Genomic DNA, 19035 nt, shown 5'->3' with positions numbered 1-19035 from the left:
TCTCCTCTCTCCTCCCTCCTCCCTCCTCCCTCTCCTCTCCTCTCCTCTCCCAGCTGCAGCCCATCAGCCACTACTGAGTTCCTGGCATCTTTTCTGAGGGCAGCTGAACTATTCTATTAATTTTGCTTGTATTTTCCCCCTTGCCCTAAAAGGGAGATTCTTTCTTTTTTATTGTTCTTCCCAAATCAATGAATTTATTCAGCCCATCTGCTCTGACTTCAGCATGTTCTCCTTTAATTTGCAACTATCTGTTAGAATACCAGAAATGTAGTTCCAAAAATGCCACAGGTGGAAGAGATACTTAACATTAAAAAACAAAACAAACAAAAAAAAAACCCATAAAAATCAATGAAGGCAAGGTTTTGAATAGTTTGAAATCAAGGTTTGCCTTGTGAACCCGAACCAAGGCAGGCAGCAGGCAGCCAGGCTGGCAAGGAGAGGAGCACTGACAGATGGAGGTGGCACGAGAGACTCAGGGGTGCAGGGTGCAGCCAGGAGGAGCAGGCAGCGTGTGTTGGGATTTCAGGGCCAACCCAAGGAGACAGGCTTGGCCAACAAGAATCACCGAATTGACTGCAGGGGTTGGAAGAAACCTCTGGATCATTTAGCCCAACCCCTCGCTAAAGCAGGTCCCCTAGAGCAGGAATGAGTTGGCACCAAAGCCCAGCACCCAGCAGCAATCCCTGAGAAATCATCTGTGTTAATGGAGCAAGCACTCACTGATGGGCGTGCAGCAGGGCTCTGCCTGGATGCTGGGGCACGGGACGAGCTCTCATGTGATGCCCGAGGTGGGGAGATCACCTTCTCAGCATAGACAGGCCAAAATAACCTCCCCAGTGAGCAAGGGAGAGCTTCTCCAAGCTCCCATTGTGATACTGAACTTACTATTTGTCTCATTGAAATGTTAAAGCACTGTGAAGTAAAGAAAATTCTTTAAAACTGTGTGTTATCTCTAGGAGAGCATTAATGGGACTGTTGGTTTACTGATGACTCCGGTCACATGTGGGCAGAGGGCAGAGCCCAGGTGAGCACAGCCGGCATGTCAGTGCCCCCCGCCAGCCACACACGTGGGCATTCACCCACCTGACATCCAGGGATTCTCCAGGGTTTGTATCAGAGTGCAAGCTGTGCCCTTTGCTGCAGCTCTCCCTAGGATCAGCTTCCTGAACTGGCTCACCAGTTTGCTTTATAACTTCCATAGAATCATAGAACAGCCTGGGTTGAAAAGGACCTCAGAGATCATCGAGTTTCAACCCCCCTGCTGAGTGCAGGGTTGCCAACCACCAGACCAGGCTGGCCTTGAATGCCTCCAGGGATGGAGCATCCACAACCTCCTTGGGATAGGATAACTTTCCATGCTTACTTGTGAGCACAGAGCCTGCCCCTTTGTTTGCAGGGATGGCTGCAGCTCCCCGCAGTCAGCCCTTCTGCACAGGAGGCTCAATTACACCTGAAGCGCAGAGCAGAAAACTGTTAACTAATTCCAGCAAAGCACTGCGGCTGGGGCTCATGCATAATTTAATTCCAGAATTCCGATGCTAAAATGTTCTTAATGCAAAATTAAAGGTCCCTTTTTAATAATGCCATCAATATTTTGAAGCTTTGCAGCTTGGTATTTCGATGCCATTCAGCAAGAGAAATGGCTGTGTTCCCAAGGGCAGACTGAGTTCACGTTGTGCTCCATGATGGATTCCCATTGCTGATCCCAGGCCTGGCTGCCCTGGCACCGACTGGTTCCTCTGCAGGGCCCTCCATTAATGCCACATTTACCTCAATTTCTTCCCAAGTGCTGCTGGCTTTCCAACATTACTCAGCTTTTACGTTAAAAAAGATAAAAGTTGGACATGCTGATCATTGATACCTGTTTTCGTGCAGAGGATCTGAAAGCCTTTTCTTTGTGTCCTCTTACTTTTCCATTATCATTTTTTATTATAATGCTTAGTTAATTTTATTTATGCATTTAACTCCATTGAGGTGGCAAAGTCACCGGCTGCTGGGAACTGATAGCAAGGCCAGGAGCGAAGCCATGCCCACCTTGGGTCTGCTTTGCTTCACTTCTGGTTTCTCCCATTGGATTGCACTCCATCACAACGCACCAATTAGACTTACTGCACTATAAAAATTTATTCACCATTAAAGGCCCCAAATCTTTTCGCATTTTGGGAGCTGCATGGGAAAGTTGAAATTCAGAGATTTATTTCAGAGCTTGGGGGAGATTTTTGAGGCTCTACTACACGGCCATTCTTGGGACCAAGGCTGGGGAGCTTTGTGCCACCTCCTGCCATCGCTGCTGCAGATCATGGAGTCACAGAATGGTTTGGGTTGGAAGGGACCCTTAAAGGCCCTCTAATCCCACTCTTTGCAGTGCACAGGGACACCCACAGTTCCATCAGTGTTCAAAGCCTGTCCCCTGACCTCAGGTGTCTGCAGGGACAGGGAAGCCCCACCTCTCTGGGCAGCCTCTCTGGTCACACCTGGCTGTGGTTGTGTCCCAGGACAGCAGGAGTTTGTTGGGCAGGAGCTGCAGGGCGAGCAGCAGGCAGGCAGCTTGCGTGTTGCTGAGAAGGAACTGAGAATATTTATCACTCCTAGAGTGAGGAATACCTCAAAATAATCATTATTACGGAAAATGTGAGATTTCAGGAGGCAAAGTGGCAAAGTTAAGGGAATAAGTTGGAAGCACAAGTTTAGGGACTGGAATTCAGGCGTGAAATGGAACTGCAGAACTGTGTAATGCCGTGTGCTGGGCTGGGCAGGCAGATCTGTGCTGCAGGACACGGCCTGGCACAGCCAGGGCTCTGCAGGCAGAGGAGTGCACGGGGATGTCCCACTGCTCCGGGCATGGAGAGAACTTCAGACGTAAAACAATCAATGCAATCAAATGTGATAAATTCAATAAAGCAGCACATAACCAAGCAAAGCACATAGGCATCCTCACTGCCGTGCTTAGCTCCCTGCTTGCTTTTGCTTCATATTTGAGCAAACAATGAGATCAAAGAACGTACTTTGATTGCCATGATTGCATTATAAAACTGAAGATGTTTTCATCAATGCAATCTTTTGGGCTTGGGCTGAAGACATCGCCTCTGCTTTGCCCCAGCGTAAAAGGGAGAGTGGTTTGTACGGGGATGTTTGTACAGGGATGTTTGTACAGGGATGTTTGTGCACAGTGATCCTCTCTGAGCACACAGCCCCCCGTGTCACCCCTGCTCTTGGAGCAGAGCAAACAGACCCCGCTCTGCTCCAACGCTGTTGCAGCCCAATTAGGAAGAAAAACCAGCAACAAAGGCGAAGCGCCGACAAGCCTGCTTGCTGCAAGAGCTGCTTGTGTCTGAAGGGCACTCGGCTGCTGTGCTGATGGGAGGCAGCAAGAAGCGTGCAGGTAGAGACAGATGGAGTTTAAAAATAAAAGGATCAGGGAAAAAAAAAAAAAAAAGGAAAGAAAAACGACTAAAATAATGAACGGCCCACACTGCCTGTTCTGCTGGGTGTAAATTCAGCAGGTAATACCACGCCTCCAAAGTGACCTATGCTCTAGAACAGCAAAAAGAGGGGAAAAAGAGTGGAGCTATGAAAGTAACAGTCTGTAAATGGCATTGTAACTCTTGTAACTAGTGACAGGACGAGGGGGAATGGCCTCAAGTTGCACCAGGGGAGATTTAGGCTGGATGTTAGGAAATACTGCTTTTCAGAAAGAGTGGTCAGGCGCTGGAATGGGCTGCCCAGGGAGGTGGTGGAGTCACCGTCCCTGGAGGTGTTCAAGAAACATTTAGATGTTGTGTTGGGAGCCATGGTTTAGTGGGGTTATTGGTGGCAGGTGGATGGTTGGACTGGATGATCTTGTAGGTCTTTTCCAACCTAGCTAATTCTATGATTCTATGATTCTATATCATTGTCCTCCCAGCTGATCATCCACCCGTGGGCAGCTCACAGTGAAGCAATAGGGCCTGCACCAGTTCTGCTCTACCAATGGCCCTGTACCCACAGCGACCTCGGGTCACCCTCACTCCCAGCAAACACTCAGCTTTGGCATCTCACTGCATCGAGTCCCACTGACACAGACGGTAGCAGCGTGCTCTGCAGCACACGTTGCCTTTCTCCCCTTTCACACATTTCATTGTTCCACTTCTTTTCTCCCTTGGCACTCCTTACGTTCATTCCCGCTTTGCACAGCTGTCACCTCGGGATGAAGCCACCATCCAGGACAGTGAGCAGTCCTATTAAAGGGCCAGAGATGAGCACCCAAAGCTGTGACCAAGTGCAAATGAATAATACTGACCAGAGAGAAATCCTGAGCAGGGAACTGGATCCTCCGGCATCCAGCCAATAGGTGCATAGGAAATGAATTAAGCGTGCTGGCTGCCACCTCACTTGTCACCTCCTCTGCTACCAGGTGACAGTGGCTCACTCTCTGTGCATGCACTCAGCTGCGGTCCCAGTGCCTCCCATGGCAGCCAGGCAGTGGCAGGGGTTTCCCACGCTGCCCTTGCCTCGCAAGCTCACTGTCTTCATGAGGAATGGTGCAGAAATAGGCCAGCATCCTCCTCGGGTCCTGTCAAAAGTGTTCATTTAATTGGTAAGAGCAGCTGTCTGCTGGTGGAAATGAGAATATACGCTTTGAAATAAGCACGCGTTATTTATCCCGTGTTGTACGCTATTTTCAGACAAATAATGCCATTCAGAATGCTGTCTGTCTAAACACGGATTTGAGTGAGTTGTTCCAGACACCTGGATGGAATAACACACATTCAGAAAAAAAAAACAACAAAAACAAGAAGCATCAGAAAACGCTCAGCTTAATAGCAACTCCACAAGTGACTGAACAGAACCAGCCAGCATTTTTGCAAGAAGGGGGGGGGAAGTGGTGGGGCACTGCACAGGCTGCCCAGAGAGGTGGGGGTGCCCCATCCCTGCACACACCCCAGGGCTCATCCAGGCAGCTCTCACTGCAGGTTTAACTTGGGATGTGGCAGGCAGAGGAATGCTGTTCCAGCAGTCGCCAGACCATTCCCAGGGCTGCAGCTCCAAACTATTAATGGAGCAGCCCTTCATTACTGAACAGGTTTTCCAGAATAATCACTGCTTCTTTACCAACACATTGCCCGGAATGATCAGAGAGCAAGGTAATGCGTTCATCACTATGAAAATAAGTTGCAGTGAGAGCACGAAGTGTTTCTGGAGGAAGACAATGTGAACAAAGCCCAGGCTGCAGGCTGTGGTACCCTCTAATAAAAGCACACCGGCAGCTAGGTGCCAGCTTGCAGCTGCCAGACGTGCAGCTTTGGATGCTGAAGGTTCCTGCAGCAGGCAAGGTAGAGCTGGCCCCGCAGCAGCCTGCAGCATCCCACAGGGATTCGTGGGAGGAGCTGCACCCCTGAAGACCCTGCAGCTCACAACTTCCCTCAGAAAAAGCTCCTTCAATGCATTTTTCAGTGGCTGCCACCCGCTGAATGACAAGGCTCACAAAGCAACTCGCTCAGGTTTTATGGGTATCGCCTGACATCTCTGGCTGCTCAGTTCAGCCATTATTGCTGTTACACGAAAGGCGAAGAGAAGACAGAGTAAAAACACGGTAGGAAGGGGTAAAAATCCATCCCCTGCTCTGGCCCAGGTCCTGGTGGGAGAGCAGCAAAGGTAGGGCTGTGTGCCCAGAGGTGGGACAGCAGCCCAGAACCCGCAGCCATCTGGAAACCCCCTCAGCCCACCGCGCTTCATTAGTTTCCTCGGGATGTTTAAAAACTTTAAAGAAAGAGCAATCAACAGAAAATAGATTTACTTCTCAAACCACCAGGGTCCTTAATACATCGCATTGACTTTAAATGACTGAAGAGAAATCAAGGCCCTGGTCTATTGCTGGTTATCTATTTCCACTAAGTGTACAAGTGATGCTATGAAAGAGTTTCCAAAGGAACAGGCACTGATGCTGAAAGACAGGCAAAACTTCACGTACAGACAGGAATGCAATTCTGAAAGCAGCGTGTCTGCAAGGAGACCCTTCTGTAGTGCTACAAGGTGGCTGCTGCCCGACCCTGGGGGACACCACAGCTCCACAGCCCCATCTCACAGAATCACAGAATGTAGGGATTGGAAGGGACCTCTGGAACTTCCCCCATCCAATCCCTTGTTAAAGCAGATCCCTACAGCAGCTGCACACAGCATGCAGGTTGGTTTGGATCTCTGCAGAGAAGGAGAATCCCCCACTTCTCTGGGCTCGTGGCCACTTGCTGGCCACCAGGACCCCCAGGTCCTTCTCTGCACAGCTCCATTCCAGCAGCCTGGCCCCAGCCTGTAGTAATGCACATGGAGCAAGAATCTACACCTGCCCTAGATGAACCCCATCAGGACCTTCCCTGCCCAATTCTCAGCCCGTGCAGCTCTCGCTGAATGGCAGCACGGCCTTCTGATGTGTCAGCCACTTCTCCCAGCTTTGTGCCATCAGCAGACTGCTGGGGGTGCACTGCAGGAGCAGGGGTGTTGTGGCCCATCCCACGGCCATGCCTCGCACAGTGCTGAGCCTGCACGGCCTCCTCCAGCCCCAGCTGCTGGCACAGCCACACCTCAGGGCACCCAGGGGTGAGCCAGCATGTCGTTAATGCACTAAGAACAGACCATCCCTAATTAGTACCCAGCCTCGTCACTCACCTGTGCCACCGCAGTTTTTATGACGGCATAAAATCCCAAATTTCCGAGCGAAGTGCTTCCCCGTGGGATTCAGCCATCCGACTGGCGCGGCATAAATTTGAGACAGTAAAAATCTGCTGCAAGTCTACAGCAGTTAAGAAATAAAGGGCCGTAAAAACACATTGCATTCGAGCAAACGGTGAGGAGGAACAGCTCCGTGTGGTGAGAGGGCCCCGTGCGCGGCCATGGGCTGTGCGGAGGAGCGAGCCGCCCCGCTGGGCCCGCTGCCACACGGCAAGGTGCCAACCATGGCATGGGCAGCACGGCCTGACAGATAAATTCTGGAGATAAGCACCTCTCCAGGACGGAGCACACTGCTGCCTTCCTCAGGGATCAGTGTTTACGGCAAGCCAATAAGTCTTGGCTTCGTTGTGCCACGTATCTGCGAGCAACAGGAGCAGTGAATAAGCGAGAGACGACGCGCTGTGGACGTCGTGGTGATAAAGCCTGCTTGCAATTGTTCTTTTTGCCCATGAATTTTCCCAATACTGGTTTTTATGTATCTGCTAAGCAGAGCTCTGCCGTAAAAGGGACAAGAGCGCTCAGTGCCACCCGGACAACAAACCGCCCACGAGCACCTGCAGAACGCTGCCGCTCTCCGTTGTGCTGGGGCAATGGAGCGATGACAGAGGAGCTGGCTCCACCAACCAGCCGGGTTATGCATGCACATCACTGAGTGCTCCGCCTTGGAGCCTGGCCACGGTGTTTTCAGACTCCTGCTGCCCTTGGTAGCTAATGGCTTTCCCTGTCTGCCAGTCACTCACCAGCAGGAGCCTCATTCTATCCAGACCTCAGGCTGCAAGCCACCAGCAGTCACGCCCTCATCCCACCCTGCTGGTGTTGGGGACTCTCAGGGCACCAGGTTCCTGCCCATGGCCCAGCACCACGCACCTCTCCCGCAGCCCCAAGGGACAAGGGCAGAGCAGCCACCAGGCTCCAGCTCCATCCTTCCCACGGGGAGGAGCAGAAACCGCCTTGAGTTTGGGTTGTGAGACTTCCACAACAAAGCAAAGACTTGCTGGACAAAGCAAAGCACCAGCAAACTCCTCCAAAAACAACCCCCAAACCTTTGACAAAACAGCAGGGACTGATGGTAGTCCATGAGCAAAGAATGGGTGTCTGGGAGGTTTTGGAAAGAAGGATGGCACTGTACTCTCAGTAGATTTGGGGAGCTGTTACAGATGTGCTGCTTGCTCATGAGGAAATGGTTTATTGTTCTATGCAAGAAAGATTGCCTTACTGCCCAACATTATCCAGAGCCCATCACTGCAGATGTACAATGAAGGTTATTTTTCTCTCACAGGCACCACTGTTCATTGTTAAATGAAATTTCCTCAGCCATTTTATTTCACAGATATTCAGCGCCATAAGAGCCTTCTGCAACACTTAACATTCAGCTGTAATTTTGATTAACCTGAATAATTTTGCATTTGATCTGTGCACGCGTCACACAAAAACAGCTAGGTTTTCACTGCAGAAAAAAAATATCAATGAACGATTGAGCACTGGGCTGAACTTCTTATGAATTTGTATGACTTGTATGTGGATGACTTGTATGTGGATGTACATGCACAAATGTGCACATTAGCTAAATATGCACGGCTTGTTTGTGTATTCCACAAACCGATATGCACAAGAACGTAACATCCTTGAAAGGATGTGCTCACTTGAGTTGGCGGGTTTGATGGGCCATGTTCAGTGGGTTCCCCCCTGTGCTCATGCCTTCGTCACCTGGAGGTGACGCTGCCATCCTGCGGAGCTGGGCTCTCCTTCCTGACCATCCCCTGTCCTAGGGCAGATGGGGAGACAGGGTGGGCAGGAGAGCAGGGAGAAGAGGATGTGCCATCTCCCACCGCTCCGTGCTGCAGCAGTGCCCGCACCCCTATGCTGCTCTGGCTTGCTGCAGATAGTGCTGTACAGGGGAATAAAGGAGGCAGCACAAAGCATGATTAATGCAACCACTCTTCAGTAATTAGAAATCATTAGTCATGGAGACAACCTCCCTCAGCCTGCCTGGAAGGGCTGGGCACATCCCGCAGGGTAACTGAGTGAGGGTCCAGTGCCTGGCACCAGCTCAGCCCCACCAAGCACCACACAGTGAGCAAGGCATTGCTGTGCCATGGGGTTGCTGTGGCCATGGCACCCACGGCCCCTGGGCAGGAGGCAGGGAGCCTTCATCAGGAGAGGAGGAGCAGCCACTGCTGGCATGGCCACAGAGCGGGGACCAGGAAAAGTGCCAGTTCAGGGGAAAAGGAGATGCAAGCAAAGTGACCAAGCAATCTCATGAAATAGGAACAGCAGAGCCGTGGGGGGAGTCCGGAGAGAAAAGTGTGTGGAGGAGCCATGGGTGGGAGAGGTTCAGAGGGAGCGTTCCCAGCCCAACCCAGCCAGGAGCAAGGAGGATGGGACTCGGTGGGCACCAAGAGCCTCGCATGCACGGGGCAGCATCCCACAGCAGAGGCACTTGGCCATGTCACCTACACCAATGGGCTCGGGGGGGGTGAGGGCTGAAAGTGACTGCCACAGCTGTGGATGCAGGGCTCTGCACTGCAGCCAGGCTGGCTTGTGGCCGTGGCTGCTCTTGGCCAGCTGTGTTCTGTGCCCATGCAGGTGTGGATGGAGGAATTTCACCCAAACAAACAAGCAAAAGCACGGAAGAGCTGGAAGGAGATAGAGTGGGCTAAGAAATACCTCTTAAATTAGTTTCCGTTGTCCTGATTATCAGAAAAAGGTCCCAGTTTATTTTCCCTTTATCACATTATAAAATCATGGGCTTTATTAAAAGGGCAAAATGTCTTCGCTTCTTCCACATTAGTACTAACAGAGACGTGGCATAAAGAAAGGGAGCGAAATGATGACCACAGTGAAAAGAAACGGAGAACAATAAAATCTTGTTTTGCCATTGAACGTTCCAGCGAAAGAATCAGATCTTTGTCGAGGTAAGGAAGGACCTGAGAGAACAGTGGGATGAGGCTAAGGACTAAACGAGTCCTCAGATCTGCACCAGCCCCACAAATTGCCTTTCTCCAGCCTGCCCAGAGCCTTGAAGCTGGAAGCTGTGGTACAGGAGATCTCAAAATAACAACGTTTCTTTCATTTTAGTATTTAGTCTTGTTCAGTGCAGCAAACCCAGCAAGAGAGACAAGCACAACGGCTACTCCAGGCAAGATGAAAGCCCAATGCTGGAATTAAACCGCACGTTTTAAGTGATTTTTCTTGAGCTCGAACCCACAGAATGACATATTGCAGCCCAGAGAGGACAGGGCTTCCACATCTGCTTACAGCGAGGGGAAAAGCATGGAGCCAGAAGACCTCTTGCTCTGAATTTGAAACATTTGTACAAGCGAGTTCACTGAAATAGTTTCCTGCATTATTTTGTTCAGTTAAAGCCAAATGGATGCCGTCTCCCCAGCGTGAAGACTAAACCTGGGCTCTTGTAATTGCATTCTTTGGTTCGCTCCTATTTGTAACAATTTCTCGTATTTGGAAATTACCCCAGATTTCTTCCTCCCATTTATTGATAACGGTGCCTATGGAGCTGGAGGAGCCCCACGAGGCCATCGCACACCATCTCATTCAGAAATGATGGATGGATTCTCTGTGGCTTTTCCTCTGTTGAAATTAAAATTAATACACTGAAAAATGATGTAACAAACTGCTTGGCATAATAGATTTCCCCAGCAGAGTTATCGTTTCATTGCAAATCCACAAGAGGCTGCCATAAACAATCCTAGAGAGATTTAAAACGTTTTCTATTAATAGCTCCTCAGATCTCCGACATACATTCTGAAGGGTATTTAAAAAGCCATTACAATTATGTTGCTGTGATGTATGGAAAAGCAAAGGGCCTCTGGCACCACGGGGGTTGGTACGGTGGGGCCAGCCCCGCCCCAGCATGGAGGGGCAGCCCTGGTGCTGGGAGGGCACCACGTGTGCACGGCCCCAGCCCTTGGAAGTAAAGCTGCCCCCAGCCCCAGAGTGCTGGCAGCCCAGCCTGGGCCTGCAGGGGCTCTCCCAGGCGGGGGGGAGGTTTCTGCAGCTTTACCTCTCGGGAAGGATGCCAACGTTTCATCATTAGGTGCCTCACCTCATTACACCGTGAAAAACAACATATGGCACGATGTGCCTGAATGTTGAGAAACAGGCTTTCTTATGGAAAAAAATAAAAAAAAGAGAGAGAGACACACACACACAGAGATGGGTGCCCCTAAATGATGTGCACAACGCTTTGGCTACGGCTGCAAAGCCTCCCCGAGCTCGTGGGTGCTGCAATCCCCACGGCCACGTGCTGCCATGCACCGCAGCCGGGCAGAACCACGCGTCCCTGGGCAGGAGGATGCCAGCACTGCTCCTGCCACGGTGACAAACGGAGCGCAGGCACCGTCTGCAGCTGCCTGAAGTCGGCCCAGTCAGTGTGCTGGTGTCTGCTTTGTATTGTCAGCGTGCCGGAGCCTCAGGGCTGAGAGTGCCCCTCCGTGCTGCGACATCCCACATCACCCGTCTGCTCGTGTCACCCTTTGTACCTCTTCCCAAAGGCAGCACTACCCAAAGCTGGTGAACTCATAGTGTGCTGCTGACAGCACATGGCAGGGAACCTGTCCCGGCCCCCTGCAGAGAGCATTTCTTATTTCCTTGGGAAGTGTTAAGGGATGAATCACCGTCCCCAGGCACGCTAACTTTCAGTCGCACCTGGGGATAGCTCTTGGGAGCCTTTCTGTGCTCTCAGGATATTTTAATCTAGTTTGCTCACCGCTCCCGATTGCACAAGGGAGTGTTCTTTTCATGGCTCATCCGTGCGGGTGTAACAAAACGCTCCGCTTTCCTCTGCAAAGTGACAGGCTTCCCCGGAAGATATCACACGACATGAGGGAGCTCTGTGAACAGACCAGCTCCGTGCTTTGCAAAACTCACACAGAGCCACAGAAGCGTTCTAGAAAGGTAGGAAAGGGATGGGAAAGAAAGCCAGAAAACATTCTTAGGCAACTGTGCAAAGCAGTGGTGCCATGACTGCTGCATTTGGCAGCAGGGGCTTGTCACTGTCCCTCAGATGCAGAAGGATGCAGCAGATCTGAAGTTGCCAGGCGATGACCAGAAGCACAGGACACCTTTTGTACCTGGCAGTCAGCATCTGATCTAAGCTGTGGCCCCTGCAAAGCAGGGTGCTCTGGGGACACCAACCCATCCATGTCCCCTCTCCGTCCTCGCCCAGCACCCAGTGAGGACGGCTGGCACAGATACACCTGGGCAGAGGTGTCCTTGAATCAGACAAATCACACGAGTCTTGCTGTTGGCTTCAGTGGTACCACGATAGGAAGGAAAGCTTGATCTATCTTCTGGAGGATGAATCTCAGCCCTTCCTTAAAGAAGAAATATCAAGCCAGAGGGATGATTTATAACACTAAATGCACTGATATTATCCTGCCCCAAGCAATATCCCGTGGAGAAAGAGGACAACTGATGGCAATCGTTTGTTCATGTGTCACTGGGCATTAGAAAAAAGTCAGCATTAAAAATAAATCCAATTCATTTGCTCTGGGCTTATCTTTGAAAATATGTTCATTCATCCATGATTTAAGTGCATTTGAGATCAGCCAGAGGAAGTCAACAACTTTGTAGTGTGTAATACAATGTATAGTAAAACTTCGAGTTACTAGTTGCCAAGAAAGTGGTAGTGGGAGCCATATATTGTGTATGCTTATCCCTGACACATAGCAGTAAAATGAGGCAGGGAAATTGATTCTGCACGTGCAGGAGAAGGCACCAGCACAGCCCTGCCATGGAGTCCCATGCCTGCCACCCCTGCTTGTCCCTGTGGGCAGGGGCTGCTGGCAACAAGAGGGAGCTGGTGTACTGTGTGCCAATGGGCAGCATCCTGGTGTGCAATATCCCAGTGTTTTGCATCCCACTCTGCAATTTTCCAGTGTGCAGCTTCCCAGTGTGCTTCTTTCTGGGGTGCAGCATCCTGATGTGTTGCATCCCAGTGTGCTGCATCCCAGTGTGCTGCTTTCTGGTGTGCAGCATCCTAGTGTGCTGCATCCCAGTGTTCTGCATCTCAGTGTGCTGCATCCTGATGTGTTTCATCCCATTGTGTTGCATCCCATTGTGTTTCATCCCAGTGTGTTGCATCCCAGTGTGCTGCATCCCAGTGTGCTGCATCCCAGTGTGCTGCATCCCAGTGCGCTGCATCCCAGTGCGCTGCATCCCAGTTTGTTGCATCGCAGTGTGTTGCATCCCATTGTGTTTCATCCCAGTGTGCTGCATCTCAGTGTGCTGCATCCCACTGCTGCCAGAAGGGCACAGCCCTGGCAGGATAGACCCTGCAGGATACTGGGTCCCCATCACTGGCAGAGAGCAGGTGCTGCCAGTAAGTAAGGGTAAAGCAAAGAAATGATGCATGTATCACTGCTGAAAGGGGCATCCTTATATATCACCCTGCCACTTCATACAGCTCCTCTGTGATCCACCTCTGCCATGGAAAGGAGCCTTACATCTCACACACTGACGATGACCAATGACCACCTATGCCGCCTCAAAGATTGAGAAGCGAGGGGCAAGTAAGCAAACAAACGAATAAATGCACGCTATATTCTGTGGATTTGAGTTTTGATTTCCCAAGGGAATCAGCAAAAAACCTCTCTTGCATAGCCCCCAATTCTGGCTGTCCTATTCACATCGACACACCCGCACACCACCGGCTATCACAGTGTGCACAGCCGGAGCCAGGCCAGGCAGCCTGGGGCTCGCTGGAGACAAAAGGAATCCCCCTTGGTTGCAGTCTGACCCCAGCCTGGCTCCTCTCCAGCCAGCTCTTGTGAATGCTTTCCCCTGAAGCTGATCGACGAGCGACAGGTTTGGTCGTCCAGCTGTAGCAAGGCAGATAGAACGGAGGAGATGCTGCAGACGATAAATCACGCTTTCCACGCCGCTTTACAAAAGGGCAAGGAAGCCGCGGTAACAGGTCCAGGCTGAGGGGCACGCCGACTAATGAAGTCGCATTAATTAATCTGATTAAATATTTCATTAGAGGAGTGATGGTAAATTACCAGCTTCTTCTAGCATCCACCCTGGGTGTAGCGTAGCCAGAAGGGCGGTTTCCAGCACAACCAGGTTGCGATGAGATTTTAACTCCCATTTATTTATGGGATACTGAGTGGGATGTCTACCAGGAGAACAATTCTCTCTCTCCTGAGCTATTTCTTTTGCAAATACCAACTATGATCATCACCAAAAAAACGTTTCCAGTTAGAATAAAATCCAGAATCTGGGGCACGTTCAGGCAGAGCTGCGGAGTCCTTATGCCACGAGAGGATGCTGAGCGAAAGGCAAAGCAAACAGCGGGGCAGGAAGCATGGCTTTGCGCTGTCCTTTCAAAGGATGAAAGGCTTGCAAAGTGCCGAGCAGCTGACGTGGCAGATCGAAGCCCTTTTGGATCTGTCCATTTGTCACCCGCCCCGCAGATCGCCTGATGCAGCCACGTGGCCCTGGCCCCATCGCTCCTCGTCCATCACTCCTGCTCTCACAGGGCAACGAGGCAGAGCACCGCTCCCACTCACCATCCTCCCACTCACATCAAGGACCCGGGGGCTGAGACACATCTTTCAAGGCACTGAAGCCAATCTTCACCTTCTTCCATAGGAGCCCAGGCAAAGCAGCTGAGATGTGTTATTATTGACTCTCCAGATGCTTGGAGACACTGTTCTGTAACTGCCTTTATCCCAGTTGCATTCATCTTAATTTGGATAATCAGCGTTTTGGTCTCAGAGCACCACGGCTCTTTCCCTTTCTTACAAGCACTCAGACAGCATGCAGAGCTCACACAGCACAGAGATCAGCCCATAGATGCTGGAAATACCAAAATAACCTGGCGAGTTACACGCACTGGTTGGACATTTTGCCGCAGAAATGTGCAAATTCAGCTCCTACAGTTTGCCCAGGAGGAAGAGCTGAATGATTGGGCAAGAAAAGCAGTTGACTCCTGTCACTTCTGGCCCTGCCTCAAGAGGCAGCTGTGGGCTGTACACTATGGGGGGGATGGGAGGTTTGTGTCACACCTCTTAAGCACAGACCAACAAGGAACAGGAGCTCTGGAGGACGATGCATTCCTCACTGGAGAATACTCCTGGTCTTCAAAGAGAGGTGAGGCTGTTGTAAATATCATGGATGGAAAATAAGTCTCTGTTTCAACTCAAAGTTTTAAGTGACTCCTTGCATAACAGAAGTATGCAAATGTATTCACACACAATTGTGGAAGGTGGCCAAGATGCGTTCTACTTGCAGACAAAATGGTTTTCATGGTGAAAGATTAAATTAAACTGGATACCCCAAGGATACAAGAGAGGAGGTTGGCTCCCAGGATCAAATACCTCTGCCAGGCTCAGAAGGCGGCTCTCCCTACACGCGTCTTTCATTTTTGGAGGGATTTTGGCCCTTTTGGGACCACTGGGTATGGCACATCGGAACCAGCTGACTCCTGTGCCCGTGGCTTTCCTCCTTTGCTTCTCCAGGCACGTACCAGAGGCTTTCTCAGCACAACACAGCACCTCTTTCACTCTGTTCTCTCTGCCCATGAGCATTTTGCAGTGCTTTGTCCCCAGAATGACACATAGGTGAAAATTCCCTAAAGCAGAGCTGCTGGGGTTTGCTCCTTGAGCCCTAGCCTAGGAATCCCATCAGCCAGGGCTGCCCCCATCCTGCATGCCGTTTTATTACCAGGACTTGTTCTCACACTTTGTTTGCTACAAATTCCTCTTATTCAACTGAAAGGCCAACAACTGAACAAAGAGGGGCAGCCCTCCAGGCAGGGCAGAGGCACAAGCAAGGTTAGCCCATGTTTGTCCATGTCACTTCCAGTCCAGTTCTGGGAACATCACAGAATCACACAATCATTCAGGTTGGAACAGAACGCTCTGATTCCCGAGCCCAACTCCTCCCATCCCCATCACCTCGTGTCTAATTCAGGCCACAGTATGGCTGAAAATGTTTCATAAGAGATGGAATTAACGGTCTTGCAGATTCCTTGTTTCAGTTGTGCATTGAATGACAATCAAAACAGAAACTGGCACAAACATTAAACCAGTAAAACAATTTAAATTCGTGTTACGCTCTACTCAATAACAAGCGCTCCTCTAACGTTAGGCGTGATAAGAAGGTGGCAGAGAAGGGAAATTCTCCTGACCTTTGTTTCCACCTGGAAAGGTCAGAGGGAGCAGCACGCTGGGAAAGATCGGCACAGCCCGGGAGCGACCCAGTGCAGGTGGGCAGCTGTGAAGTGTGACTCGCAGAAGAGCGATGTACGGCTCCTTGCTTGTCCCAGCCACACGCAGCAGGGAGCCTCAAGAAAGGCCACTTCCCACTGCAACTGCCTGCCAGCAGCTCCAGAGGGGACGCTGCCTTGTAGTGGCTCTTTTCTCTTCTGGGATCTCTGCTATCTGACATTGTCAGTCCGACAAAGCCCATCCGGCACCCATTTACCACGGCTTTGCTCCTGCCCTCCAGGGTGGGCTAATGGCGTGTGATGAGGAAATGGGCACTGCTGGGACATCCTAATAGATGCTGCAGGCACACCGCCAAGTCATGTAAAATGCAAGTCCTGACTTCTTTTGACTGGGTGTTAAACGGACTGGGAAAGGTCAATTGGAGATAAGAGATGGCTAATAATGCACAGCTCTCATCTGATACTTATAATTTCATACATAGAGCTTAAATTGCTTTGCAAAGGTGACCAAGCATTATTTCTTAACCTTTCCATGTTCTAGAGAGGCCATTTCCCTCCTGCAGGTTACTGAAGATGATCTGAGCACAGTGATTAAGGTAGCTGGATCGTGCACAAGTGTTTCAACATTACTGATGCTTAGAGAATCAGCCAGCAGTAGCAGTTTGTATTGGCAGAGGTAAAGAAAGGAGAACCATTACTGTTCCATTATGGACATCAGAAAACAGAGTTCCAGGCACAGATGGGCTGCCCAGGAAGGTGGAGGAGTCACCGTGCCTGGAGGAGCTAAGGGAACGTTCAGATGTTGTACGAGGGACATGGTTTAGTGGGGAAATATTGGTGACAGGTGGACGGTTGGACTGGATGAGCTTAGAGCTGTCTTTTCCAACCTTGGTGATTCTATGGTTCTATGGTTCTGTGAAGGCCCAAAGTTTCAAAGCTTTCCAGGACTGCAGGAAAACATGGCCCAGAACCTGGCCCAAGCCCGCATGCACACCAGTACCCAAGGACAGCCATGAGCACCAGGGGCAACCGATGCAGTGGGAAAGGTGCTGAGGCTGGGGCTCAGGAAGCTCTCCTGGGCTTACCCAAGCAGAAAGTCACAAAGACATTGGGCTCTGGGGAACGTGGTCTTTGGCAGCTTGCATTCATCTTAGCACAGCACTACTGCTCTGGCCAAAGTCACAAAGCAGCATCTTCCCTGGTGGCACTGACCCCGCCAGCTGCACCCCTGAGCCACAAAATGTCATGCTTGTGTCCTGGGTATGGGGGGAACAGCTTTAACAGCATGGGGAGTGGGGAGGGAACAAAGGAGGGATCTTCACATCACTCTGCTGGGAGAGATGATGTTGGGGAAGAGTGAGGAGCGGGACTTGGGGCTGGAGCAGGCGTCCATCGGGCTCCTGAGATCACAAGAGGAAGCAGGTGAACAGAGGTCACTGAGAGCCTGGATCATAGCTTACATTTACATATCCATCCCTCAAGCAAGCAGTATCCATGTGGCACCCACACTTCAGAGCAGCTCCAACACCAGCAAAAGGAGCTGCAGAAGATGTGGGATGTGGCAGGAGCTGTGGGCTGCAAAAGGAAGGGGCTCTGCAGCCACCCAGGACCCCAGCCTGTGTGCAGGGCTCAGATGCCAGCAGCAATCGCAGCAGTTTTGTTAACAGGGAGACGGGTTGGTTTTAGCAACGTGGCTCTCCTCACCTAACACACTGAACAGGAAAATGATTTGTCACAGAAATTAGGTTTTCACAGGCAGCAATACAGACAGCTATTAGAATACACTTGAATGCAAAACAATTGCTTCAAAGATTTAAGCAAAGCTGACAGCAATGAGCAAAACAGGCCCTGCTCAGCTCAGAGCAGCTCACAATCGCTTTGTTTTCGTTTGCTACACAAACAAAAGGATTCCTTTTTCAATTGGAAAATGCTCCTTAGGTGTAACGCTGGAGATATCCCTCACCAGCTGAATAAAGCACTGGCATACGAGCAGGTAAAACACTCGAGCTCCCAGAGTCTCAAAAACATGCAAAGCACGAGCAAAGTCATCCTCTTTGCACCACCTTTTCCTGCTCCAAGCTTCAGTGCTCTGGATTAGCCCGCTGCATGAGTTGGGATCATCCCAAACCCATGGGACCGGTGGCCCTGCACACTGTGGTGCTGCTCACACGGCCACATCTCCCCAGCAGCACGGTGCCCAGCAGCAAGCACTCCGTGCTGCAAGAGCACAGCTGCTTCCTGCTGTGCAAACCGAGCTGGCAGCATGAGGGAAAGAAGCGTTAGCTGCTAGAGAGGCTGCTGCATTCCTTACTTTCTGACAATCTTTTTTTGTTAGGAATATTCCTCAGAGGGCTGCAGTGCCAGTGCTTGGATAGAAATGTATTCACAAATCATCTGTTCATCTGCTGATGGAGGAGAAAGGAACTGTCCGTGTGCGTGTGGCTGAGTCCCACTGGGGCTGCGGCACGGGGATGGGCAGTCATGCACCAACTCACTGCCCAGCACAGCCCCTCAGCGAGCACTGCTCCAGATGCAGAATGGCAAAGTACAAAGAAAGAGAGGGCCAGGCTCCTGGGGTGAGGAAGAATCGTGGATTGAATCACATTTTAACCAAATAAGGTGAGGCTGCACCTGGAGCACTGCATCCAGATGGGGAGTCCTCAGTGCAGGAGAGACATGGAGCTGTTGGAGCGCATCCAGAGGAGGGCCACAAAAATGATCCAGGGATGGAACAGCTCTCCTATGAGGACAGGCTGAGAGCTGGGGCTGTGCAGCCTGGAGAAGAGAAGGCTGCAAGGAGAGCTGAGAGCGGCCTGTCAGTATCTAAAGGGGCTATAAGAAAGAAGGGGACAGACTCTTTAGCACGGTCTGCTGGGATAGGAGAAGGGAAAATGGTTTCCAGCTAAAAGAGGGGAGATTCAGACTGGACTGTGAAATCCCAGCCATTGCAGCCACTGCTGTGCGACGCCCGCTGCCAGCTCCACCGCACCCTCACAGTCAGAGCAGATGCCTTGTCAAGGCTGACTTCTCCAAAAGCAGCTGCTTGCAGCCTGAGACACAGCGCTGGGAGAAGAGCTGTCATTAGCAGCGCCTGTGCCTCTTGCTTCTGCACGTGGGCTTTGGGGAGGGAGGGCTGGGCC

At 51.0% G+C, this 19035-nt stretch overlaps 1 long non-coding RNA gene across 1 annotated transcript in view; it reads right to left on the bottom strand.

Annotated features, from left to right (window-relative positions):
* LOC110402153 overlaps window positions 1-6965 on the bottom strand; it is a 185504-nt gene extending 178539 nt beyond the window's left edge. The window contains exons 1-2 of the long non-coding RNA XR_002440930.1: window positions 6643-6965; window positions 4280-4552 (exon numbers count right to left, since the gene is read on the bottom strand). This is a non-coding gene — a long non-coding RNA (uncharacterized LOC110402153). The remainder of the gene's footprint in view (window positions 1-4279; window positions 4553-6642) is intronic.

Source organism: Numida meleagris, chromosome 6, assembly GCF_002078875.1.
Source record: "Numida meleagris isolate 19003 breed g44 Domestic line chromosome 6, NumMel1.0, whole genome shotgun sequence".
NCBI classification, from domain to species: Eukaryota; Metazoa; Chordata; class Aves; order Galliformes; family Numididae; genus Numida; species Numida meleagris.
The sequence above is the reverse complement of the archived record's forward strand: the minus strand, read 5'-3'. Positions and strand labels throughout refer to the sequence as shown.